The sequence below is a fragment of the Ciconia boyciana genome, chromosome 7 (genome assembly GCF_034638445.1).
Source record: "Ciconia boyciana chromosome 7, ASM3463844v1, whole genome shotgun sequence".
Lineage (NCBI taxonomy): Eukaryota > Metazoa > Chordata > Aves > Ciconiiformes > Ciconiidae > Ciconia > Ciconia boyciana.
The window spans coordinates 56,431,710-56,458,518 of record NC_132940.1 but is presented as its reverse complement, the minus strand read 5'-3'; the positions used below and the strand labels follow the sequence as shown (position 1 = coordinate 56,458,518).

The 26,809-nt window shown below is 40.9% G+C and overlaps 1 pseudogene; it reads left to right on the top strand.

The window, feature by feature from the left end:
- The first annotated feature begins 14,125 nt into the window (after positions 1-14,125).
- On the top strand, positions 14,126-26,537 carry LOC140654788 (cytochrome P450 2J6-like; annotated as a pseudogene).
- The last annotated feature ends 272 nt before the right edge of the window (positions 26,538-26,809 follow it).

Here is a 26,809-nt window from a genome sequence, read left to right as displayed (position 1 = left end):
CAAGACTTTTGAACTGGCTGTACATGACCTTGCTCAGGGAGCAGAAGCAGGCCAACTCAGCTGTGCAGGGAGCTTGCCCTGGTTTTCAGTGGAGCAATTAGCCCAGGCAGGATTTTGCTTTTCTGCAGTGAGCTTCTTCCTGATGTTGAAGTTAACTCTTGCAAAGCCAGTGCAGATGTTTCTACTCTGCACTGTGCTGCATCTGCAGGAAAAAAGTGGACCTTTCCCACCTGTGAGAAGTATTCCTCTTTAACAGGGAGAGAAATGTGTCTCCTATAAAAGAATAAGAGAAGGGCAAGGAATAGAGTAGGGTGGAGTTATTTAATACAAATTTCCACATTAGTAAGGACACAATTCTTGCCCTTGTTTCTTGAGCCTTAACGAACGTATTTCAGTGTCTGCATAGTGTCAGAAGCACAACCTAAAGTGAATGCTTCTGCACTGTCTCATTCCTCGAAGAGTTTGCCAGTGACTATTGAGACAAGATGAAAATTTCTACATCTAGAACTTCTAGATGTGTTACCTGGCAGATTTCCTCTGTGTATCCTTAAAGTTTATACACAAAGCAAATATAAGTAATAAAGAATAAAAATTCTGTATTTCAGTCGTATAATGAGGACCAAGGAAAGTGCTGGTTTCTTAAAACTGCAGTACATCAGGAAGACTCTCCAGCAGATGGACAATTTAATGCCTTTTTTGGCTTTGGTTGTCAATGAAAATGGCAATGGTGATCCAGAGGCCAATACATTTAACACCACTGATGTTCATGGAAGATTTCTGTCTAGATTAGGAAGAAGAGGTTAGAAAATAACTAGATAAATGCGATGTTTTCAAATTGGCTGGGCTGATTCATCCCAGGGCACTTAGGAAACAGTATCAACCTCAGAGCTATTAGCAATTATCTATGAGAACATGTGGAGGATGGGAAAAGGTCAAACATTTGCTTGTCTTCAGAAGGTAAGAGAAGTTGCAGTGTTATAAATCAGTCAGCATGATTGCACTTCTCAGAATATCCTGGGAAAATAATCAAATTGTAAGCACTGAGAAAAAAACAGAAAGAGTCAGTACTCACCAAATAATGTCAAAGTTACTTAGTTTTGTTTGATGACATAGCTAGAGGTCTGTTTTCAGGAAAGAAGCCATTAATGTAATTTACTGCTCTTTAATGTGGCTTTGACACAATCTCAGAAACTCTAGGGAACTGTAGGGTATCTGAAGCTGTGCAAAACTTCGTGGAAAACTCAGGAAATATGTATGAATAGTACCATGTCAAACTGGAAAGATACACTGAATGGCATTCTGTCCTGCATCTGGTACTATTCAACATTTATTCAAGGACCTTGACAGTGAGTATGAACACCAAGCCTGGGTAAGGTCTAGTTTCTTGATGCTATCAGATCCCAAACTGATGCCTGCAGCAAGGTGAGAAACAGGTATTCCCAAACTTGTCATGGTTCACAGAAACTTAAAGGCAGGACCATTTTATTTGGATTTATTACCTTTGTGAAAGCATGAAGGCTGTCATAACATGGATACTCCTCCTTATCAGTTTTAATGTCAGATAGCTGGAGAGGTGAGGATGACCCTATTCCAACATCTCTCATTCTTCCCTCCTTCCTTTCATCCTGGAGTGACAGTTTTCTCTGGGGAGTTTCTCTGGGATTTTTTTTCTTGATCATTATGGTTCCCACAGAGCAGTAAGTTGCAGCAGAAAAATACATTTTAGTTTTACAATTACTCAAAATGCCTCTAAAAGCCAGAGTATTCAAATTAAAGTTTGATGTCCTGAGCTAAAACATTTTCTTGAATAAAAGGTTTAGTGGGAAAAATAGAAAGTTTTCCTTAAGAAATTTCTGAGAGGGGTTATTTGAAACTGTATTTATCCATTGAGATCATCGGCCTAAAAAATCCCAATGAACTGGATTAATTTGAAATAATATTTCAGCTGAGTTTGGCATATCTTTTTTCTTAGTGAAAAAGCTTATGAACTTGTCCTAATATCTGTGAAGAAATCTCAGCCTGTGGTATTTTTAGCCAACACTCCAGGAACTATTTATTTTCTGTCCTGCAGTGTGAGATTTTAATGTTAAAGGAATTACAATAATAAAATTGCAGCCATTTCCCTGAATAGTTTATGAGATTCATCAGATAAGACAGGGGATGAGCTAATAATATGAGTATATTCTGGGGTCAGCTGGTGCTCTGATGATGTTCTACAAGGAATGCATTTTAAGGAGCATTACAGAGAAAATGACACATTTTGGACTGTTTTGTATTATATTCTTTTCAAAATAACTTTTTTGAATACTATAAAAATGTTTATTCCAATGATGCAGTCACGTGAGCATAGACTCTGCCTTGTAAATTCATCTTGGATTGACAACTGCAAGCTATAGATAACTCTAGTTTGTCATATAAAGCAGGTATCTTCCCTTAGCCTACTTGTGAGTAGTTTTAGGCAGGGGCAAATATCACAGCCACCACCCTCCACTAATACTGAGGCTATCAGTAGCTTCAGCATTCATGGACAGTAATCAACATCATAGAGAAATGCAGACCGTGACTGCAGTTTTAAATGATGTTACAAGTTTTAAGACTGCTATTGCATTATGGGACCTGCAGGCAGAGATGCACAGGATTTCACGCTTGCCGCTTTCTGACACTGTTGTGGCATTGGCCTGAGTCACGGCAGAAAAGGACACATCTTTGCGGGAGTTCACTGTTTAGATATCTAGTCCTAATGCATGTATGTGGTCTGACGCTGTATTTAAGGGAAGCTGTCTCTGCGCAACCTTCAGCCTACTCAAGAACACCCACAGCTGCTAGAGAGAGTGCTGGTTCATTCAGCATAGATCAAGTGTGAATTCTGCAGCGCAAAATTATCCGATTTTAATATTTCAGCAGTGCATCCTCTGAAGAACCAGGCAGAGGGCAGCAAAGGTCTCTTTGAAAGGGCTGTGCCTGCATTGCCGTCACTAGCTTAGCAAAAGCTAGCTTTAAACGAACCAGTTTCACTAGGGTACGCTGCAGTTCATTACATGCTCTTTTGCCATCTGTATGAGACTGGCTGAGGATGAAACTCAAATGCTACAATACAATGTCCTTAACAGATTTCTTGGACACTTTGGTAAAACACAGTATCTGCAAGGTTTCTTGTTTACCAGGTACATGGATACTATTCACCGTGACCATGCTCTTCTGCCCTCTCATCAAGAGGTCCGTAATTTTTTCTGTACTTATAGTGTCTCCCACATAAGGGAAAGCAGTGCACTGTGGAAGCTCCCAAATAAGTTACTGTGTGTCTTGCATTAACCCTCATTTTCTCTAGGTGAGATAGTGGCATTAGACCGGCCCAGATGTTGGAAAAACAAAGTAATTATACAATTTGAAATGTGGGAATTGCATCCATGAGACTCAGAAGCAGAACATTTGTTTCATTTACCCTGCCTCTCTCCTTTCCTTGCTGCTAAGTTCTGCCAAGAGAAAAGAGAAGACTCTGCTATAATTTAAAAAAACACCATCAAACACCCCCCCCCCCCCAACCAAAACAAAACAGAAAATATTGAATAGAATAATTCTGGGTTTTGTTCATCAGTTTTAGCTTGTTGATGATTTTTATCCAGCTTTTCAGGTGAGCTTCTGCAGGAGGGGAGTCAGTCAGGACTGAAAATTACTTGCCTCTTATGTTTATGATGTGTTTGACAAGATGGTTAACACAGAGCTGACCAAAATGATTCTCCTTGAACAATGCTGTCACTTGATCAAAGAAAGCCCTGTACTCCATGAATCTGAACAGTGGAAAGTGTCTCAACGGATCAACCCAAAGTGCTTAATGGACAAAGATGGAGGACTTATCTTTCCATCTTTCTCTTTCTGAAAGGTGTGTTGAGCACTGACTCCTTTAGTGGGTTACACGAAGTGCAGATGTTGGAAAGATGATTTCCATGTTAAGGACCAGTTACAAGGAGTGCGATCTATTGTTATTGTTCAAACTTTTCTCATGGCTGTCTGTCTGTAGTAACCTGTGTCACTTGTTTGATTGCATATTATGTTATGAATACCTGCTTTGTTATGTGCGTGTAGTGGCATTTTCAGGCTTTAAGAAATTCTGCATTTAAGACTGTTCATGGTCTTAAGTTAGTCTCTTTGTAGACTTGTATTATGAGGCATGCTAAAATTTCATTGCTGTTTGATCACACACTGTGTTATTCTCAGGACCCCCATGGGGTGGACCTTGCTAATGGCAAAGGTTGCCCTCAATTTCTCTACACCCTTATCACCCAGTGGGTATATTCAGACTTACTGTGCCACCAAAATTTGCACAGAACCAAATACTGCATGACTAATACATCCATAGCATTTCCTGTGGCATATTTGTTGTATTGTCTGAATGCTGCATAAAAGATAACAACTAAATCTTCACAGCTCCAGGTACCATCACCCTGCTTTTGCTAATGGGGAAACAGTCCTCGTATGCCAACACTGACAACAGCCTTGTGTACTTCATTGGAAGAGCTTAGGGCCTGAGTCTTCCAGGAGCTTTAGCACATATTTGCATTTGTGTATCAAAATATTAAAATAAGGTAAAATTAAATATTTATATTCAAAGCACAACTGCAGTGGCTGCAAGCTGTGAGTACATTATGCTTCTCCAAACCTGAGCTTTGTTGTCTGAAGACAGACATCCATTCAGTGAATGCATAATTGGCAATCGGCTACATCTGAAGGGCAGGGACTGTGACTTGCTCAGCAGTACACAGGCACTCGGGGTGAGAAGCCAGCTCTCAAAAGTGGTTTTCTGTTGGCTTGGCCAGAAGATTTTCTTGCTATTGTCTGTCTTTTCATGACAGCATCAGAATTCAGCATCAGAGAGATGAAGCCTGAGACAAGAGACAAAGCTTTCTGTAATCTGGATTTGTTCGCAGAGCAGGGGCTGCCAGGCACAGTGCTGTGGATACCATGTGTCACATAATTAAAGACTTCTATGCCCACTGAGGTCTGAACTGAGCTTTACCATGGCAAAAACAATCTTTGTTCTTGGATATTGCTGTCCACCTTTCACCGAAGTTGAAAAAGAAATTCAAGCTGACGTGTGGAATGGTTCAGTTAGCTTGAAATTGATATATGCTGGGATGTTACATCCCTACATGTGCAACTAGTACTGCTTGCTTTAATACAATTATACTGGGACCTACAGTAAGTGGGACATAAAACTGTTACAGTGCTCAGCTGGCACGTATTTATTTCTTGCTATTTCAGCCTTGTGATCTACCATTTCTATGCTCTTGCTCAGCTGCTGGTTGAAGTACAGAGTTTTTGAAAGCTTGAGTTAAAAAACAAAAACCAAACCCTGTTTTTGAAAACAGGATAAAAAGCTTGTCAGTTCTTTTAAAACTTTTTAGACCATTGTTTTGAAGTTAGATGTTCGTTCTGTTTATAAAAGCAGTTTCATTATTGTTTCCAACTGTACATGAGATTTTCCTGAATATAAGGCGATTTTTTCAAAATCCAGTGTTTGCACTATCTGTTGTGATTCCAGTTCTCGTTTGGTCATGCAGTTGTCTCTTTTGCATTCATAAACGGAACACCATAAGGATCTCTGGGAGTAAAACATGAATTCATTAAAAGCAGTTGCAAATGTGTTATACAGTTGTGACCACATTGCTTAGAGACAGCATATTTGAGGAGTGACGGCTGCTGTGCTGGAGAAATTTGCTTGTGACAATTAATGACATTCTCTTCAGCCTGGAACATGTTATTAAAATGGGTGAGGAAAAGATGAGCGGTAAAAGAAGGTATGTGTGATGTACATATTTAACAGGGTTAAATCTCTGTAGGAAGGACTGATAGAAAAAAAATGTTTGGCCTTCACATTGCTGCAGGATTTTTTTTTTTATACAGACAAGTGGAGAAAACCAGCTGTGAAATGTAGACAAACACAATTCTCTGGCCTTGCTTTGTGTCTGCTAATTGTACAGTTTCTGGAGTTATAATATGCAAATATGCAAGTACAAACTCTCATGCTGTTTTGTTTCCCGGTTTCTGAAAGAACAAAGTAGTCAGTGTGATCTCCTCGTGAAGGCAGACAGGAAATACCAATTGCAATAGCATAAGAAATTATCCTACTGGTTTTATAAATATTTAATAGGAGAGAGAAGGACGTATTCCTTAGTAACAAAGCCTGTGAAGCTCATAGGTCAGTGAAGAGATCTTGTTCTTCCTATTTATTCATGGATTTTTTTTTCTAACTTGTGTTTTCCGGGACCTGATCCAGCTCAAACAGGTTGTAAATCTGCAGGATATCTTCACTTTGGAGAGGTCCCAGTGACTGAAGTTTGAGCCGAGGGGAGACACCTGGCTGCCAACCCCAAACAAGCTGCCATGTGAGCTGTGCCTATTTCTGGAAAGTCACAGCAAATGGAAAGGATGAGATCACCTTGCCGTGGAAACTGCCTGGAAATACTCAACTGGCCTTTTATGTGGCTGTCCCTGTTGTTTCCAGCACTGCTGTGTAAATGTTAACAGTCTCTTAGAGCAGCAGAGAACTACCTTGTGTATGGCTGTTCTGGCAGGAAGGAGTGGTGTGGAAAGCAAGAAAAATGAAAGTGAGGGCAAATACCTGACGCAAAAGGACAAGATCTGAGACATGCATTTGAAGGCGTCACAGAGGTTTTGAGGAGGGGTAGCTGATCTTTCAAGTACATACCCTGAGAATCTCTGCAAGCTGAGTGGATTTTCCAGTTGGTGAAATAGTTTATAAGATGTTCTGAAGAAAAATCTTTCCTGAAGCAAATAAGCCTGAAAGAAGTTGCTTTCCCTGCTCCCTACTTTTCTCCAATTTTACAATAGTTCTTCAGCCTCTGAAGGCACTTCTTTTCTCCTCTGTCCCCAGGTCCAGAACTGCAACCTTGTGCTGTCCCGTGCATGTTCGACATCCCCGCTCTGCCATAAATCCTCACTCCAGCTGTCGCACGAAACCGGAGGCTGCAAAGGAGCTGACAGGGATGATATGTAAAAGTGATGGATGTTTAGGATGATACATATTGTTTCCTGTGGTAGAAGATGGCTTTCCTGGTTTATATGAGAAACTCTGAGGCCTCTCTCAGCAGTATTAGTGCAAGCAATAAAATTTCTTGCAGCATAATATCTATAAGAGGAACAATAGTTTTGACCTCAAGCGGTATTTCTCAATCCCTTTTAACTCAATAGCCATGGAACATTTTTTGGGAAAAAGGACCTTCCTGGACATTGCTACTGTAATACACAAGCAATAACATAATAATTGGAACAACAAATAAAAATTAGGTCAATTTTTTAAAGCTTCTTTTTTTTTTGCTTGCTTGCTTAAGTTTGGGGATGTGTCCATGTACTGCAGTTACTTCATGTGCAATTGATTGAGAAACTTCTGTCTAAAGGACTGTATTTTCTTTGCCAGTGTCGACTGCTAATCTCTTGCATATTAATTTGTTATATAGTATCAATGGCTGCCACCCAACTTACCCTTTGATCTATAAGTAATTGTCAAATGCTGAAAGCTGCTGAGGGTGCTTGCCATCTTTCTTGGAAGTCACACTAGCAGAGTTGCTATAGATGTTGGAAGTTATTTCCTGAAGGCAGGTGCTGAATGGCAAAGCCATAAGCAGCATTGTCCGAGGGCTTTCTTCCATAGGAGATTCGGATAAACGTGGAGGGGCATTGATTAGCGGTGTCCCTCCCTCCCTCAGGGAACTGGCAGAAAAGCAACAAAGAACCAGCACGGAGCCAGATGCTGAGAGAGGGCAGATTAACAGGGCTTGTTGGGGCACAGTCCTGGCTGTAAGATCAATTGTGAAGGGAATTTATTGCCACACACAGTGTGTAACTCTCAATCCCCCTGTTCTCTTCACATTAGCACCTCACAGTGCAAGTCCCCATCATTCAACTCTCCTTGGAAGCAAGAAGAAAAAGCTTCCCTGAAGAGGGAAAAAAGGCATGAGTCAGACTTCTGGCCACTGCACTTTATACATGGCTAATTGTCACATTGCTGCTTTAGCAAAACAGATGTCCTCTGTTAGCAGCTTAATGCAGTTAGTGCAATACTTCAAAAGGTTGCTGTCCCTGCCACCATGCTGGAGATTTAGGAGTGTGTGTGTGATGGAGAACCCTCCATCTTCTTCTGCGCTGCTGCTTGATTTTTTTTTCCCCCTTAAGATATATAAAATCAAATACAGAAATGTCACCTAAATCTTTCTCCAAAGTATTTTTGGAGGCTTATTTAGGTTGCTAAGTCAACCTCTCAAACCTGAAATATTATAGAAAATAGCTCTGCTTGAGAAAAAGCCTGTGAAGAATGATGGTGTACTGGCAGACTCTGAACTGCCAGTCACAATTTCAGCTTTGGTCAGAGGATGCGTTATATTCTCGTGGTTAGGAGCCATCCTGACTCTCTGTAACACCCATGTGGCTGCTTCTATCTCAGTCTTCCCTTGGTTTCTACCTCCTGTTGCTTGACTTCTGTTTGCCACGCCCTAATCAAAGAGTTTGGGGAGTTGTAAATACCTGACTGCGAAAGATTTACAAAGGGAAGTGTAAGGTGGAGATTGGTAATGGGATTGGTACAGCTCCACTTATACTTATCTGGGATAATGTATTGCTACAAGTTGGGTGTAGTAATTATAATACGTTATTGAGATGTGCTGATTCTGCCTTTCATGTTTTGCATTTAAATTCCTACCGCGTAAATTTAGGGGTATTAATATCTGCCTGATTAGCAAGTCTGCTCCGTTACACATTTTAAATATAAACAATCCTGTAGGGCTGTGTAATTTCTTGCCTTTATATGTAGGAATAGATATCTTTGCCTTGACAGATCTAAAATGTAGTTAATAATGATAAAGCACCCTGAGATACTTGATGGAGTGTGAACTAAAGAAGGGAAATCACTGCTTATTTTTAGTATTGTATAAAGTAAGTTGGAGTTATAAGTCACTGCTTATATCTTGAGGTTGTGGTTTTCTGGTTGTTTTTTTTTTTAATGCTAGTTTAGAAGAATACACATTGTAAACTCTTGGATGTCCTCATTTGGAACATATGAACTGTTTAAAGACAAAGACAGGGTGGGGGTCATGTTGGTCTTTCAATCTTTTAGTCTTGCAATCTTTATTCATTAGCTTGTTTGTTCACTATTGTACATTATTACAACCTTCTCAGCCTTTCTTTGTCTCCAAGTCTTCTCCTGTTTTAAAAGCTGCTTCTTATTTTGCAACCACAGGTACATACACCTGCATCCCTTTAAAACGGTGTTTCTTTTCCATGTGCTTATTCCCTTTGAGCTTTCTCCTGTATATGACTTTTCTGGAAGCTGTGGGTTTTGTATTGCTTTGTTGTTTGTGTCAGAGGGCCACATTCCTGCCAATGTTGTTCTGGGCACATATCCGCCAAGCTTACTATCTGCAGTCAACCTGGTGAGGAACATGGCAAGAGTGAAACGCTCATCTGCAATGTTCCCTGCTGGGTAAGTTGGACCTAACCATCCTAAGTAAGTCAAGATCTGTCTCAAATATTATTGTAATTTCTGTGCTGAAAAGATGTAGCTATGTCAAGTTAGACCCTGGAGCTGGTGTTTTCAGTTGAGATGACTCTCTCTGCAATATCCCTATTCTGAACACAAAGACAGATTGACCAGGTCATTTCAGACTGCTGGGACCTGAGTGGGAGGGGAATGCCATCCTCAGAGCCGTCCTCTCATATTTGGGGCTATTTTGAGGTCAACCTTTTTGTCCTGGAGGGTGCCCGTTGTTCTGCTTCAGAGTTTGTCTGTCTCTGGTATGTCTGGACATGCTTGTGAGCTCTTGGTCAGGCATGCCGAGGTATGTGTCCTCCAAATCCTCTTCTGCTCCTTCACTCAATGAGATTGGCTATGGCACTCATTAGTCCTTGGTCTGTATGTGGCTGAGGCAGGTTTGGTGCCAAGACTTCTGCACTTCTCAGTGCAGAGCTCCAGGAGATCGCGTCTAAGTCTCAGTCTTCCCACCTTCCTTGGGACAAACTACTTTGTGTTTTGGGCTTTACACCTGACTGCACTGCAACTGACCTGAGTTTCACTGTTCTCTCAATCTTGAGATCTGCAAGCTTTGTAAACAACATTTTTAGATTTTCTTAAATTAATGGTTTAGGGTAATTGAAAGACATATTAAGTAATGCAACTTCAATACTATTGCTTTATCAACCAGATCTGTAATATTTTCAAAAAAAGAAAACAAGTAACTTTATCTAATCTATTTTATGACAGAGATTGTTCTCTTTAATCTGTGAAATTTTAAGACTGTAGAATGAATACCTTTCGGTACATAACGCTTTCTTTTATTATTCTTAGGGTGAAAAACATGGGCAGTCAGCTACTGTTCTTGCTTTAACTTTGTCTTGTCCAGTTTCTTTATCCCATATACAGTGATACGCTCAAGGTTTTTAACTTACCGGTTTTGCTAATTGTCGTGAACTTTTATGTGTCTTTATTTTGGCATCTAAATATGACTTTTTCCTCATCCTGTTGGTTTTTCCCTACTCCTATGTGAATAAATTATTTTTACGTGTGGTCAGTACAAGCTTTCAACATTTCCCCAGCCATTCGCTCTTTAATTGCAACTCTCCTGCATTTTAACTTTGGTGTATTTTTTGTGACAAGCTATTATGACACACACTTTTGGGTGCTTAATTTCTGTCAGACTTTGTGGGAGTCTCTTGTGGAGCTCGTTTGTTTAGCTCAACTTAAAAGTGCTCTGCCATCAGTGTCTTGTCATCATGTTTTCCTTATTCTTGGCAGTCATTAGTAGTGCTGTGAAGAAACCACTGATAGAGGTTGAAATGATAAATTGCTCCAGCTGACATCAGCATTGCATTTTACAGTTTTGGCCATATTTTTGCCGGTGCTTCTCTTAGAAATTTCTGAAAAGATGGTGTTTGTGGACTTTGAACTTCTATTTTTTTCCCACAGGTCTGTACATCCTCACTTACTCACTAGCAGCAATAGCGCAGTGCCTATTGCCCTACAAAGAGGATCCTGATGTAAGAATGTTGATTTCAGCCTCTTTTGTAAAAACAGAAATCTGTTTTTCTGTGAGGCTTTAGAATTTATCCTCTTAACATCTTTTTTACTCATCTCTTCCTGTTGATTTTCTTAACCCTTTGGGAGGATTTTGTTTGCATCCTCAGGCTTGTTGTGCAGAAATTATGGACATGGTCTCAGATACTTTGCCTTTTCCTGCACCTTGAAAAATCCATCCATCTGTTCCTTACATAGAGGAGTCATGCAGTTCCCGGTAATTTCACCCAGAGAAAGTCAAGTTACTCTTCTCTTTGGGAAACGCTCTGCAAGAAAAGTTCTTGCAGCAATTTGGATCAGGGATGCCAGGCCCATTTCTGTTGTCTTTCCCCATTTTTATTTTGGATATTAAGGTCACATATATTGTTTTCTTCTCATGCTGTGCCACTTCAAGTCCAGCCTTAACGCTCCCAGTTATTAGGCACATTCCAGCTTGTGAGTTTTGCAAGTTTCTGAAGGTAATTGTGGATGAGGAGTTAAAAAGCATAGCAATGTATTGTGCAATTTCCACTTCTAAATATCATATATTTGAAGCCTCACTCACAGCAACTGACTGCTACTTTGTTCCCAATCTATGAGCAGTTCTTGTGCTTTGGAGATGCTAATTCCTGACATTCCCTCTTACCAAATGTGTTACAGTTTATTCTTAGTCTTTAAGTATCGACATCCCAGAGCTGAAATTAAACATTTGCTTGCTCAAGGATATCAGGACCATGCTCGTTTGATTGTCACATTACCTGCACAGCTTTGCTCTTGCAAGTGTTGTATTCATCTTTCTGAAATTTACTTCATAGTGTGCTTTTATGTTCGCTAAAAATCTTATTGAAACTTTGGCTTCCTGACAGCTTTCATTAAAACTTGCTCTTCTTGCCCTCTGAGTCCACTTCTTTGCACTGCTCTTTACTTGGGGTACTATCTTTTAGGAAAGCTGAGTTTTCTGCCAAAAATATAAACCCAGCAAATACCACTAATAGTGTGTCCAGAAGAGGAGGCATCAGACAGGAACAGATCCATGCCAACACAAGATCCCTCAGCCTGGTTTTGTTTCCAGTACAGCTTATCCAGGGACATCAGGCACTGGCGTAAGTAACTGTTCATGCATCTGGGTTTCAGACAGTTGGAAAATTCTGAAAACACCAAAAAAGGAAAGGTGATGGTAACATCTGGTAGGATAAACTGCTGCCTGGCTCATTTGGCTTCATCCTGCTTCTGACACTGGTAATTTGATTCCAGTTAAATCTGACCCATCTTGTGAAAGAGGTGAATTCATTTACTGATGTCAAAATACTACACCAAGTACGAATATCTAAAACGAAGCAACGAATATTGACCAAACAGGTAAGAGATGAGTGTATTTAGTCTATTAATGAAATTTCTGTAATTCAGCATTTCTTCTGACTTCAGCTGTCTGCACAAAACTAATTTTCTTCCATTTTTTTCAAAAATTTAAACTTGATATTTTGGTTTGAAGAAACAAATTTTTCTGATTTTATATTTTGCTGATTTCAGCCTCATCATGGGCGGTTGTACCTGACTTGCACTGGTTTTAGCAAAGCCATGGAGCCCACCTCAGCCCGCTTCCCACACATGCTGCCCGTAATGTCTTGTTGGTTTTGCACAGATAAGGTGGTAAAAACCTACTTTTCCATGCTGTCTTGTCACTGTATAACACAGGCATGTAGGTACCTACAATAGCTGCAAAGTTTGGCCAAATGAAGGAGATGATGGATTGATATCACTGAGTCACATTAGTTTCTTAATGTTGCCGGGTTTGCAAAATACTACATTTATATGCGTTGTAGGGCAGGGCAATTTCTTGTTCAGACTTGTACTTCATTTTTAATGAAGACACTTTCTCTTTGCAATGCAAGATAGGATCCTCTGGTAATTGATACACAGTGCTTTCCCCAGTCTGTGTTTCAAACTAGGTGTGAATCCCTTCATTATCAGAGGACAGATTTTCAGTGTGTCCTGTAAACTTATTGATAACTGGTAATAATAGCAGGATTTTGAAATGGATAAAAAAATGCAGAAAATAAACCAAGACAAATGAAGCCTTCAATTAGGTTACATACTAAAAAAATATAAAAGAATTACAGTTGGAATTGTATATTTAATTAATTTTAAAATATAACTATATAATTATTTATTATTATAACTATATTTAATAGTCATCATAGTTTATAGCTAATAGTTAATAGTTTATAACTAATATTATAACTATATTTATAATTACATAAATATAAATTCTAATATTCTGATTTTTAAAAATTATTTAATTGTAATGTGAGTTTTTAAGCATTATCTCCATGTCATTAATCCTCACTTGATGAAACTGTTGTTTTTTCCATTTACTGGAAAAAAGAGTTTGACTGAACACTCAAGGCCAATTTTTCAGAAATCACATGTAACAATTTTGTCTTCTAATTGCATGCTTAGTCTGCACCAACTGTTGTTTTTGCCTGTGTGAACTGTGTGTACTGGCAGGCAAATCTGAATTTACAACCACATTTAAAGATAAGTTAAATAATGTTTGTGACTAAAGCACCTGGAAAATCTAACCTATTGTAACTGACATGTAACACTCATAATCTGAATTCAGTGATTCTGAGATGAACAACTATGTATGTTTTTGAAGTTCCGAAGGTGGATGAAACCGAGTTTTACTCATCTCATATCCAGTGGTCAAGAAGGGCTCTCACCTGGTGTCATTGCAATCCAGATCTCCCAGTACACACCAGCAGTTCCCCAACACAAGCTTCAGGACAAATACCTTGAGTACAAGCGATTCCACGTTTGCATTCTGTGGCTTGCTGTAACCAGCTAGCTATGCTTTTGGTCAGGGATCAGCTTGATGCACCTCAGTATGGAACATGTATGGGGTTCAGGCAGTGATAAAGAGGGAGGGACAGAGGGAGGGAAAGGAACCGAGACTTTACAGAGCTCAGTCTGCAGAGAGAACTGGTGGAACAAGAAGGAAGATCACCTTTTCCAAGCTCCAGTACCTTCTTTTTGATAGAGACAAGCTGATAAATCAGCTCTGGAATGCTGACAATAAGTCAAGCTTTTGTAGTCCTGATCATTTTTTGTTAATTGTTGAGTTTTTCAAACTGCGAAAGGCATGCAAGCGATTCCCTCCCGGATCAACTCCTCTCCCACTGCTTGGAATCTTGGTGCACCTGAACTTTCAGTTTCATCGGGATCTTCTGATGGAGGTACTTCTTCTAAGATGCTCTTAATTGGTTAATTTTAGTCACAGCTTAAACAAAACTGATATGTTAATAGCAAAGTGAAGGTTTTAAGTTTTAGAAAGTTACAGACAAGATATGGACATATAAAGATCAACTTGATTCCTACATTCAGGTCACTTTCTTATGTGTCATCTTCATGAGAAACTTAATGTCCTTAAGAATCAAATAAACTCGGGGACAGGGTTTCTGACTTGTTATTAAAGTCAGAGAATACCAGTAATCGAAAAGATGCTTCTCCATTGCTGATAAGTCCATATGTGTTACTTTTAAAAATTCTGATGCACTGGCATTGTCTAATTTGATCACGAAGTTGGTAATATGGTGCATGCGTGTATATGCTTGTAATATGGAAAGGGCATACACATCCCATCTTCCAACACCTTCTTAAAACTATTTGTTTGCCACTTGTTTTTAGGGACAGCTGCTCTTCCCCAGGCCAACTCAGTCCCTCCCTGTACCCTGGCAGTAATTCTTCTAATGGTTTGCAGATGACCTCTAATTCAGACCTATGCTTGAGACAGTACGCACAGATCACTGAGTGCAGTGCTGACTCAGACAGGCAGGGATGCTATAACAGGGAGAGGAAAGCCAGTATGTAAAAATCATAAGGAGAAGCGAGTGACTAGTGTGATCAATTGGATGCAATTCTGGTGGCACCTTAGACACTGTCTACCTCTTCTTTTGTATCACCGTGGGTGTGTTGGAGCAGAGTCCCATTCTTGGACAAAGCTTTTTCCACAAATGATTGAATTTCCTCTGTCATACACCTGTCCCTGCTTGGATACCTTCGCTGTCTCCAATGGTCAGTGCTCTCCTCTGTGCTGTGAGGAAACCCTGGACTCAGCTGCAGCCCACTGGCACTTCATGGCTGTTGACTAGTTTCTGGCTCCACCTCCGCTCCTGGAATACACAGATGGAGCAGGTTTAATCAGCTGGTTTCCTTTTGCAAAGGAAGGGCTAGCTGGAGGCACAGAGCCCCAGAGAGGTGCAGACTGTGGCTGTTTCAATTAACGAGGTACAAATGTTGGGGTTGGATGTGATGCAACGTAAAATACAAAGTTTTCTTTCTTTTGCGGCAGTGTTGCTGCAGCCTGTGCTTTGAAAAGAAAATCACTTCCCCCTGGCTAAATAAAATTGGCTGCTGAAAGCCTTGTACTCGGAAAAAACAACAGCCTCTTTCTGCTTCTAGCTATTATTATATTCATAGGGGTGATCTCAGCACAAAACTGGCCATTGGGCTGGTGAATAGCAGGTGCAGTGTCTGTTTCAGATGTGTGGGGTTTCATCTGTTCTTTTCTGGCACATTTTCCACTTACAGCTGGCAAAAACTCATGGTAACATATATACTTTGTGGTTCAGGTGGGCCCCAGTGATCATACGGAACGGATATCAAGCAGTGAAGGATGGCATGAATACGGAACGTGGAGATGATTCTGGGAGGATGGCGTCTCCTTTCTTCAGAGCAATGGCCAAAGGGAAAGGTGAGATTTTCCTGCCATAAATAGTGCACAGGAATGTTGACTTGGCAAACTCCTCCACTTTGTTAGATGCTCTACCCTCCCATTCAGAATGCTCTTCCATCAGATACTGTCAAAGTCCTCCATTAGCTCTTGAGAATAACTTACTATTTGCCGTGATGCCTTTTGTCCTGAGCTTTCCCAAGCCTGGGAAACACTCCAAATCAGGTTGTTTCTAGGTGACCTTTTTGCTGTGTTCAAGACGTATGTGATCCCAGCTCAGAACTCAGCAATTTTTCCCTCCTCACAGAATAATCCGATTTGCTGCACATGATTTTGCTGTACTTTAAATGAATGCAAAGCTTGTTTATATGTTTGGTAACCGTATATATTATGGTTGCCAAACACCTTCCATCATGAGCAGGAAACCTATAAAACCCTCCTTCAGAAGGGTCATTGCTGTGCTTGCAGCCACTCTTATATGTTTGGTGAATACCCTTTGACTGTGAGAGTGCCTCTGACACACGAAAACCCACTTCTCCTTAGTGTATTTTAGCAGTTTGTGGTCTTTTCTTTTTCCTCCCCCGCATTTGCTATACCAAAGCAAACACAGATTGTTTAAAGCTAGGTAAAGCATCACCATCACAGCAGCAGGTCAGGGCTCTTCAGGTAACCACTAGTGAAATCTAACAATCAGTGGAGTGTTCTCCCTTCCAGAGGAGAAACAGGGCCCGAATGTCACTTATCCTTCACCTTCACCACCTCAACCTACATCACGTTAATTGATCTACATCTCCATAAGCATACCCTGGCCCTGTACACCACTCTGTAGAAATTCATTGAGGTATTCCTGTCTTGAGCACGAACACTTGAGTACGGCTAAAGCAGATCTTCTAAAAAGGCATCTTAAGGATTTGGGTTTTTTTTAAGACATCAAGAAATGGACCAGTCAGCAAATCTTTAGATTGCTCTTTTCAAAGATTAACTACAATCAATATTAAGAACATGTGGTCTAGTTATAGCTTGGGTATGTTTGGCTATGATTTCTGGTTACTGATAATTTCACCTAAAGATACTTGTATCACAGTGTATTCCCTGATTTACTCCATGTATTTTATAATGTATTTTTAAATTAATCGTTCATGTTTATGGCAAATATTAATATGCCAGGGAATGCCCTCAGGTATTATACTGGCAAGTGGTCACTCCTGGAAGCAGCAGAGATGCTTTGGTATAATGACTCTACGCAGTCTGGGAATGGGGAAAAACAGGCCTGGAGTATCGAGTGCAAGAGGAGGCCTCTCACCTGGTGGAGTTCTTTGTGAACCTGAAAGGTATTTATCTGCTAAGAAATCAGACATTTTTCAGTCTTGGATCCATATCTTCAGTATGCAAACTTACCTACCCCTTTCTAGGGTCGGGGTAGGTCCAGAGTGGTGTATCCAAACTTACCAAAGCCTGAAGAGCAGATAGAGCGTAGTATCACAAGCAGGAATTTCTTTCTTAAAAGGCTGTTCATAAACCTAATGAAATTGGGAACTTCTGAAATTCCACCTCCATGGGCTTATAATTTGTCTGTGATATGATTGTACAATGATATGATGCCACTGAACTGCACAGCCAAGCCATTCTCAGACTGCCTGCAATAGGTAACTAAGGAGTACTGCAGAACTTAGTCATTTCTCTAAATCTCTAAATTTCAATTATATTAGGTGCCATGAGGTAAACTGGATAGTGGCTGGCTGGCTAAGTTACTACTGGGAGGAGAATCAAAGAAAGAAGGAGGTGGGAGGGGACTTCAGTGGATTATCAAGTTCATCCTAGAGTCCAAGACAGTATCACTTCTATCCAAATAATTTTTGATGGATGTCTGTCTCATAACTTTAAAAAAATAATCAGAGATATGATGATCTACTGTTCACAGCTGAGACTGTAATAATTTTATTATGTATACTTTCCAGTTCCTATCTATCTATTCTGCTTCTTAAACCTTCCCAAGTTCCTTCAGCCTTTCCTCCTAAGTAGTTTTTTACATTTTTGAAGATGTCTGTCATTGTCTTCTCTTAGTTCATCTCCACTGACATTTCTTCCTTCTCACATTCTGACTTGTCTTCTTCCACACAACTGAAGACAGCAGATTTGATATGATATCCTCTAATGGATCTTAGTTGTACAATGTCAATTCACAGGAAGGGCTATGAGATTGTTTTAGAGCTATGAGGAAACAGTTTAACAGTGTCCTTTGGTCTAAGACTATGTTGTATTTTCATGAATACACACATTAATGCCACATCTCTGTCCCCATTCATGGCCTAGCTGGATAAAGAGAACATTTTATGTAACCTCTAATAACATCTTGTCCTATCTGTATAAGGAACACTCGAAGAAAACATTGAGAGTGAATCCTAGTTACTGTGTTTGCAGGAAGACCTGTGGATCCTTCTTTCCCTCTCTTCCATTCTATTTCAAATGTAATTTGTGCTCTGTTTTTTGGATATCACTTCCCTGATGAGGACAAAACCTTCCATGAACTGATCAGTGCCACAGAGAATTTATTCAGATTTGCAGGCAGCTTTGTTCATCAGATGAGTAAATAATATGCCCCTTTTTTTCTGAAATAGGTAGAAAATGAAAGTGCAGATGCAAAAATGTGTCTTCACTAAATATAGAGCAACTGGCAAATGCAAACTGAGAGTTAAGAGGTGTCCTTAGGGACCTTATTACTGCCTCCTGGGTTTTGAGGCCATTTTTAAGAACTCTCTTTTTTCTTTGCAAGTTTTGGGGACATCTCCCTGTTGACTCCTGGCTTCAAGCCTTTCAGCATTTCTGAGACTGTTAACAGAAACCTGTAAACTTAATTTGAAACTGGAGTTTGTAATAAATTTGAACTCTGCAGTGCTGCTCCTCCCACCTCTATTTACTTCTGTCCTCCAAAAATGGGTATCATTGAATTCACTGTTCTGCTTTTTTACTACTCTGCAAATTGTATGCTGACAATTTTCTTTTTTTCCCCTCCCTCACAAATAAAATATTCATTATGAATCTTTCCATTACTTCATTATAGCTTGCAATTCACACATTAGAAAAATAATACATACATTCTCTGACAGTCTCACAATTCAAGTTCTGTCAGAAATGTTTTGGTAGGTACCTCCCACAACATACCATAAAGGCCAACTTTGCACTTGAAGTGTCTTGAAGTGTACTTGAAGTTTTCCCCATGAATTAGACTTTGTGGTTTAGGCCCTTAAAGAGGGACAAGCTGGGTGTAACGGGGACTGTGGACGGTGTAGCAAATTCCATTGACATTTGAGTTTCATAGGAAAAGGCAGACTAAAACGCTGATGTGGTAGTAAACCTTTTCAACAAATCTATCATATGAGGGTAGCACTATACAACTTTCCCATAGTAAAAAATAGAAAAATAGATGACATTCGTGGATGATCAAAGCCAGGAGACCTTAACAATACAGAGGAGGTTCAGGATATCCTGCTGCAACAGCCCGTAAGCACTGTGGATTGGCGTTATAAGGATGGAACAAATTGGAATAGTACAAAATTAAATTATGAAATATATTAGGAATTAATGACAATATCTGCTATGAGCTTAGAACATTTCAGTGCAAAGGTTAAGAGGAAAGGGACTGATGTGAACTAGCAGATAACAGGATGAAAAAGGCAAATGGGATCCTAGAGTGTTGTCAGCACTATTTTCCCTTTAGAACCAGAGAAGTGTTAAAGTAGGTTCTGGTGTGTAATAATCTGGGGGACCTGTTCTAGGGTCTTGGACACCTTATGTTGTGATTCTGGAGAGGAGTGTTAGAGAAGTGTAGAGAAGTGTTAATGGGATGACCTACAAACTATCACTTAAAATTAGAGAGGCTTCGCTTGTTAGGTCTGAAAGAACCAAGAGAGGAGATAGAAATGCTGTTTGCTTGGCACGGTGGAATGGCAGATGCTGTAAAGAGAGAACTATCCAAGCTAGAGGACAGTACTTTGAGCTGACAAATGTGTGTATAAATACACTCAGCAGACTGAAGATGTAATATTTCTAACAATCAGAACAATTATTGGTCCTGTAGCAGTCAGGAGGACTCTGACGGAGAAAATTAAATTAGGTCTTAGAGTGATACCCAGTCTACGCTTTCCTTCTGTGAGCTCCACAAATTCCACCAGTTACTTGAGGCTGCAGACTTGTTAATCTGAGTAGCCACACAGTATCCAGAAAGGATATCCTTACATTTTGAGTGTGTGGGAGCTCGGGTCTCCAGCTGTGCATGAGTAAGGTCTTCCAGTGATCTTGCCTTAGTCAAGTAAACTTACTGGCATGAGCAGAGTGTTGTCAGTACTGCCTTGACCCCCAGGAGCGTGTCAAAATTACTAGTAAAGTTTTCCCACATGATGGCAAAAATCTACTCAAAGCAATGCTAATTTGTTTATTCCACTATCAACATTTCCAGACAGCACAATTCAGCCTTTTGGTGTTTCTAAAAGCAGCTTTGTTACTGACAGATAATTCACACTGCCTCTTGTATGTGACTCCCACAGCTGTACGAAATCTTCCCCTGGTTGATGCACCATCTCCCTGCTACTCATAATAAAGCATTATCTTGCTATGATGTCCTGAGTTCTTTTGCAAGGAAGGAGATCAGAAGACATGTGGAGAGAGGGATACCAGACGAACCGCAGGATTTCATTGACTTCTACCTGGCTGAGACAGAGAAAGTAAGTATTCGTTCTGCCTGATCACACAGTTATAGAGTATAAGGCCAAATAGACCATTAAATCATCCAGTCTGACCCCTTCTATCATCGTTTCTTACCTTTCATAGGCTTCTTAATGTGAATACAGTAGCTTGGGACTTACTAACACGTCTCCCAGAAAGGCATCCAGTTTTATGTTTTGGTTGCATGAATGAATTACCACAAAGCATGTTAGGGTGTGAACTCATGAGCTATCATCTGCTTTCCATAAATATCCATGTGTATACTTCAATCCTGTAGTAAATATGAGACAGTTTATGTCTGTAGGTTACATAACTTTGGTAGACCACCTCACCTTCTACAGCAGGGTACCTCATGTTTACAACGGGATTAAATATGCATGCATAGATAATTACCCTGAAATAGCTGACATGCTCCTCTGGGTTTCAGTGTGTGTCCTAACACTGGCTGTCCTTGTGCCACACAACTGTGTGGTTCCTCCCTTTGGAGGGAACCATTCATGAAGGATCTTCCCTTTACTGGAAACTCTCTTCAGGTCCTGGTCTGAGGAGATTCTCTACTCTTTAAAGGATTCCCAGGCTATCCCAAAATCCCTTGGTATCATTCCTGCAGCATCAAAAAGAGAGCAGTCCTTACACCTCCAGCCCAGTCCCTTTCAGCAGTTGCACCTCAGCAATCCCAGACTACTTGATCATTTGACCAGCCTTGGAATAGGTATTTTATGCATCACACCTGTCAGCTTTCTCGGCAGATGGATGCTGTCATCAGTAGGTCCTAAATGGGATGCATTTGGACGTCCCAAGCCTGTTCTCCCTGTGTTACCTCTAATTTCCCCACAGTTTGGGGCATGGTTGGCTTGGCACCTATATTCACATTGGAGGGCCTAGGAAACATTTTCACAAACAACGCCATAATAAGCTGTTAAACTTCTTCCCTGCCCAGGCTATTACCTTCCATAGCAGGAAGCGACTCATGAGCCAGAGAGACTCTGCTAAAAGCATCAGAGTTTCTGCTTCAAACTTAGTCATTTTGGGATACTTTTGGGAGCTAAAAAAAGCATTTCTTTCCTAGGGTAGATGAAGTTTATGTAGCTTCTACCTCTGGTCATAAGCTTTCAGCTAGTCAGGCTGCCATGTTCTTGCAGTGTTGGCTCATGGGCTCTGGAAGGAGCTGATACATTCTCTTGTACATTGTATCTGAATGAGTACAACAAGATTTACTAAAATAAGCATTTTAGAGGCAAAGATGCAACTTTCTCTGGTGTCGGGTGCAAGTTATTGCAATCTGTTTATTTTAAAATGGTTTTGCCTAATGTATTTTCTCTAATTGTTTTTATATTTTACTCCCTTATTATAAGAAGAAAATACTTGGGTACCTCTCTCCCATCAGTTCACATCTATCCTAAACTGAGAGAAGAAATTGCTCTCAAGATGTTCTGTTGAGATCCTTTTATTCAGGCAGGTTTTCCTCTGGTATTTGCTAGCACCATTTGATAGCAGACTGGAGAGACCAAGGCCTAATGAGTGACACACTGTGGGGCACTTGTTTCGAAGTACACTCTTAGGCTAACTGCAGAACCTGTAGTGTGCTTTAAAGTTTTCGTGATTAAGCCAACAGGCATAAAATTGCCTGTTTTTTAATGGAAGAATATTCCACCTCATGAAAAAGAGCAATGTAGACTTACTATGTCCATTTGGGAAACTGCTAATCTCTTAGTACTCATCAAAAACTCTAATTTTGAATATTCTTAGTGCACATGCCAGCTGTGGAAATAACGACTCTCACACAGGAGGCATACAGGATGACCTAGCTTTTATGCTTTAACTTCAATTTTTTATCACCATCTACAGTCTAAAGATGGGGTCAAGCCCAAGTATGATGAAGACAATTTGGTATATGTTATAAATGATCTTTTCCTCGGTGGATCAGAGACCTTAAGCACAACATTGTACTGGGGACTGCTCTATATGGTAGTGAATCCAGCCATCCAAGGCGAGAGGGATTCTTGCTGTGAAATGCTGTAGGTACTACAAATGTTAATGATGGCTGAATACGATGGGTTGCAGGCACAAAAGCCATTAGTTGATCCTGGCTTCTCACTCTCTGGAAACATAAAGAATGGCAGCAGAGGAAAAAATCAGAGACCCATCCTATGATCTGACCAAACCAGGTGGTTGAAGGCACTTGCACTGAGACAAAAGTTAGCTCTTTGCTGTGACAAGTCAGTGAGGTGCCCTGCGTGGAGCGTTTGCAGGATGACTGATGGCAGCAGAAACAGAGATCAGAGCTCTAATATAAGTCCTGTCTGCACCAGCCATCCTTCAGCAATGAGGAATGCTAACACAGCTTTGCCGTGTTTGCCACACAGTCAGCCTCTTCCCCTTCTGGCACAACACTCCTTGCTGAGCGTACCAATACTCCTAACAACCCACTGGATCCCTTACTGGACAAACCAGCTGGACAGATCTTGGCAGATTATAAAGGGCTTCAGGTTGCCCGAGGGAAGGCCCATGGTCCTGGTAGAGGCGGCTGCTTCTTCCTGTGTCTTTCTTGTCAGGAAACAGGTAGAGAGATGCAAGATAATTTGCACAGTGCAAATCCATATACTTCCTTGAAGAATGCAGTGATTGCTTCCTGTCTTTGCTGAGTGCTTCATGCACAAGGCTAGGCAATGGGCACCCATGGAATATGGGTTGCTCAGGGGTGGCCTCAAGGTTTCAGTAGAGCATATTCTGCATGTAACCAGACGATGGTGTTAGCATCTAGTCTTTAAATAACTAGTAATGTTGCAGTTTGTTCACAAAGCAGCACACAAACCTTAGGAGAAAACAATGCATGAATGTGGAACAACTGCAAGGGATGAAAAGACTGTAGAAATAGAAAAAGAAGTTTAAGGGGACGATTCTGGCTGCCTGATACATAGAGGTGGTGTTTTCAGGCAAGAACTGCTGGCAGTACACACAAACTGTCCCTGTCTGAGTTAATATTGCAAAAGAAGTTGCTTATCCAATTAACACCAATTCCATGAATGCCTCTGTAGATCCAGGCTGAGTTTCCTCATCCACATCTATGTCAGGAAGAGAAAAGATATGGCCAGAGTTTAAGGAAGACTAGGGTACTCCTGGGGCTGGTGGCTCTTCCATCTGCTGTGCTTGAGCACTGAAAGCCAGGGAGATATCTGTATTCCCACAGCCTCAGTAAGAGGCTGAAAAGTCTGTCATTGGGTGCATATTTGCATCCAAGGTTTTAGGCTGATTCAGGTGCTGTTTGTTCATACAGTATGTTGCCATACTTGGACCAACTCTGCTCAACTCATCCCTGGCACTGGGAGTTAATATCTGAGGCATTTATGTCAATTTTGCAAATGAGATTTAGATTTTGAGGTAAACTAAGCAATCCCTAAATACCTTCAAAATCTGGAGCTGAGTGACTCACCCTACACCCAGCAGGCATTCTGTAAGATAAATGTCAGAGCTGGAATAAGTACAATATAGTCCTTGCTTATGATTCTGGACCACACTGTTTTTTTCCTATTTATTTTTATTTTCATATATTAAACTCAGGCATTAAATAATATTAAATCACAGGTTATAGACTTTATGTACTATGTTGAAATAATACATTTTCCTGTTGCTCTAAGAGACGAGACGAGTTAGTTAAAATATTTCATGCATTCTTCCCATCTGAAATGGTGAATATTTCTCCACAGAGAAAGTGCAGAAAGAGCTGGATGCTGTTTTGGGTCCTTCCCAGTTAATCTGCTATGAGGACTGGAGAAAACTGCCTTATGTAAATGCTGTGGTTCATGAGATCCAGCGCTTCAGCAACATTGTCTTTGTCGGCATGCCCAGAGTGTGTGTGAGGGACACAACGTTACTAGGATCCCCCATCAAAAAGGTACAGACACATTTTCAGCCTCTGTTCTTTCTTCAGCAGAGAGACATTTAGCTTTTATTCCAGTTTCGTAGCCCATGTTCCAGCTATAAACTATTCTCCATACAACCCAGGAACATGGTGCCTGGGGAAGGGTTACCATTTGTGGCTCCAGGAATGAAATAAGTCTCTCACTCAGCATGTTGAAGCTCAGACAGCTGATAAGACCCCTGCCCCTGCCACGGAAGCCTCAAGCTCCTGCCCTGCTGATCAAGAGCACAACTGCAGAGACTAGCTCTGCTTGGCTGGGGATGGACTGAGAGGGGAAACCGCGTTTGCCGAAGCACTGGTTAAGACATCCCTGCCCAGCTTGGCACTGCCAGCATTCCTGGGATGGAGGGACACTTGTGAGAGGATGGCTCATAGCTCCACTGACTCCATGAGCTAAGGGACCTGCCTGAATCTGTAACAGATGAGAGACTGTCGGCTACAGCTAACAGTGAGGGAGTTACTCCCAAATACTGCCTAAGACAAGTGTTCGCACTGGTAAGGCATTTTGCAGAGTGACATAAGCTATGCTGAGTGCCAGTTCTCACTGTAAAATGCTCGCAAGAAACAGGAATTGGTTGCTTTTATTGCAAGGGAGATGGGAGAGGCCAGCACCATTACTGGCATCTGGGACTGGCCCCACCTAACTCGTTATGTGGTGAAGGTTTCACTCTGTTCTGTCTGCTTCTGACAGCCAGGTGGATAAGGCACACAAACTGGTCTGCTGGGAACAACCGGTAAAGAAAAAGCCTGAAGTACTACTGCTAAAAGGGCTCAGAGGTTGTTGTCAGTGAAGTATTGCAGTTATTTCTGGATGCATTTCTCTGAGATTTCCAATGGTAGGAGCTGAATATCAACAAGAGTCCTACTGGAAGTGTTATTAAGATTAGTAGTAAAAGTGGTCACAATGCAGTTGTACCAACATCACTAATGCTGTTAACACCCACTGACATAGCTCCAGGGCTGAGAACTGATAATTTCCAACTAAAATGATCACAAACTCCAATTTTCTAGGGAAACAGTCTTCTAACCACATCATATCTGCTCATTACAGAGAAATGGCAACAAGCAGCAGTTTTATCTGCCAGGCAGAAACTGATGGGTGAGAGGCTAGTAGACAGAACTGAATCAACAGTTTCTTCCTTGCAGGGCACCATTATTATGCCAAATATAGCATCTGTTCTGTGTGACCCTGAGCAATGGGAGACATCTTGACAGTTCAGCCCTGGCCATTTTCTGGATAAAGAAGGAAACTTTATACCTCGAGAAGCCTTCTAACCATTCTCAGCAGGTAAATGCACTGGCAGTTTGAACCGACCTAACAGATTAGATGAAGAATACAGAAGTGTGAAACTATGGTATTTCTTCAGAGAACATCTTCTGTCTCTGCTGTTTGCTGCTTTTAAAGAACACTACTGGCTTGTATCTGCCAAGGGAGATGCTTCTGTGCTGACAGACCCCATGCTGTTCTTAGGACACTGTACTGGGAATCCCACGCAAACTCCTGAACTTCCTAGGCTTGTTGCATGCTGCAGTCACCCACAGGTTTTGTCTGTAGTATTCTTTTTATGTACTTTTTTTCCTGAGAAGCCATGTGTCTCGTGTACTGGAGTTACTTGCAATCCCTTTCAAAGAAACAAGCTGAAAGAAAAGCAGAATGCATCCTGGTAAACAAAGGGTTAAGTTCTTGCTTACAGAACTGAAAATCCAGTTGCAAAAGAAGGAAATAAGATAACAATACACAGTTAGAGATCAAATTCAGCAGTAAAGTTCCTTGGGCTTTTTCTTTCCCTTTATTTTCTGCTAATCTGGAAATGTGAATGTATTATTCACCTGTTCTGCTCCTGTCATTGGTTCCAATGAGGAACCCTTGGAAATTAACAGTAGGCCTAGATACTCACTGTCCTTCCCCGCTTCCTTCTGCAGGGCACCGTGTGTGTTTGGGGGAGCATCTAGCGAGGACCGAGCTCTTTATTTTCTTTGCCAACCTGCTGCGGGCATTCACCTTCCAGCTCCCTGAGGGGGTGATGAAGATCAACACAGAGCCCATTTTGGGGGGTACGCTGCAGCCCCACCCGTACAGGGTTTGTGCCATTCCACACTAGGCTGCAGCACGTCACAGACCAGCATGAGACAGCCACCTTTACCTCAGTGAATTTCCTCTCAAATGTATAAACCTTCTTCTGTTAGCCAGGATATTGATATTAGTCTATCCCAGGGATATTCAGAAAGCAGATGCAAGTCAAGACCCAGACTACCAGTACTTTTGGTCTGGTCCTTGTTAAAGTCCCAGATATTCTCGCAAGGATCTTAACCATCTTCTCCTCTTGGAGAGCACTTGAAGCAAGATGCTATGGTTCCCAGCTGAAGCCAGCAC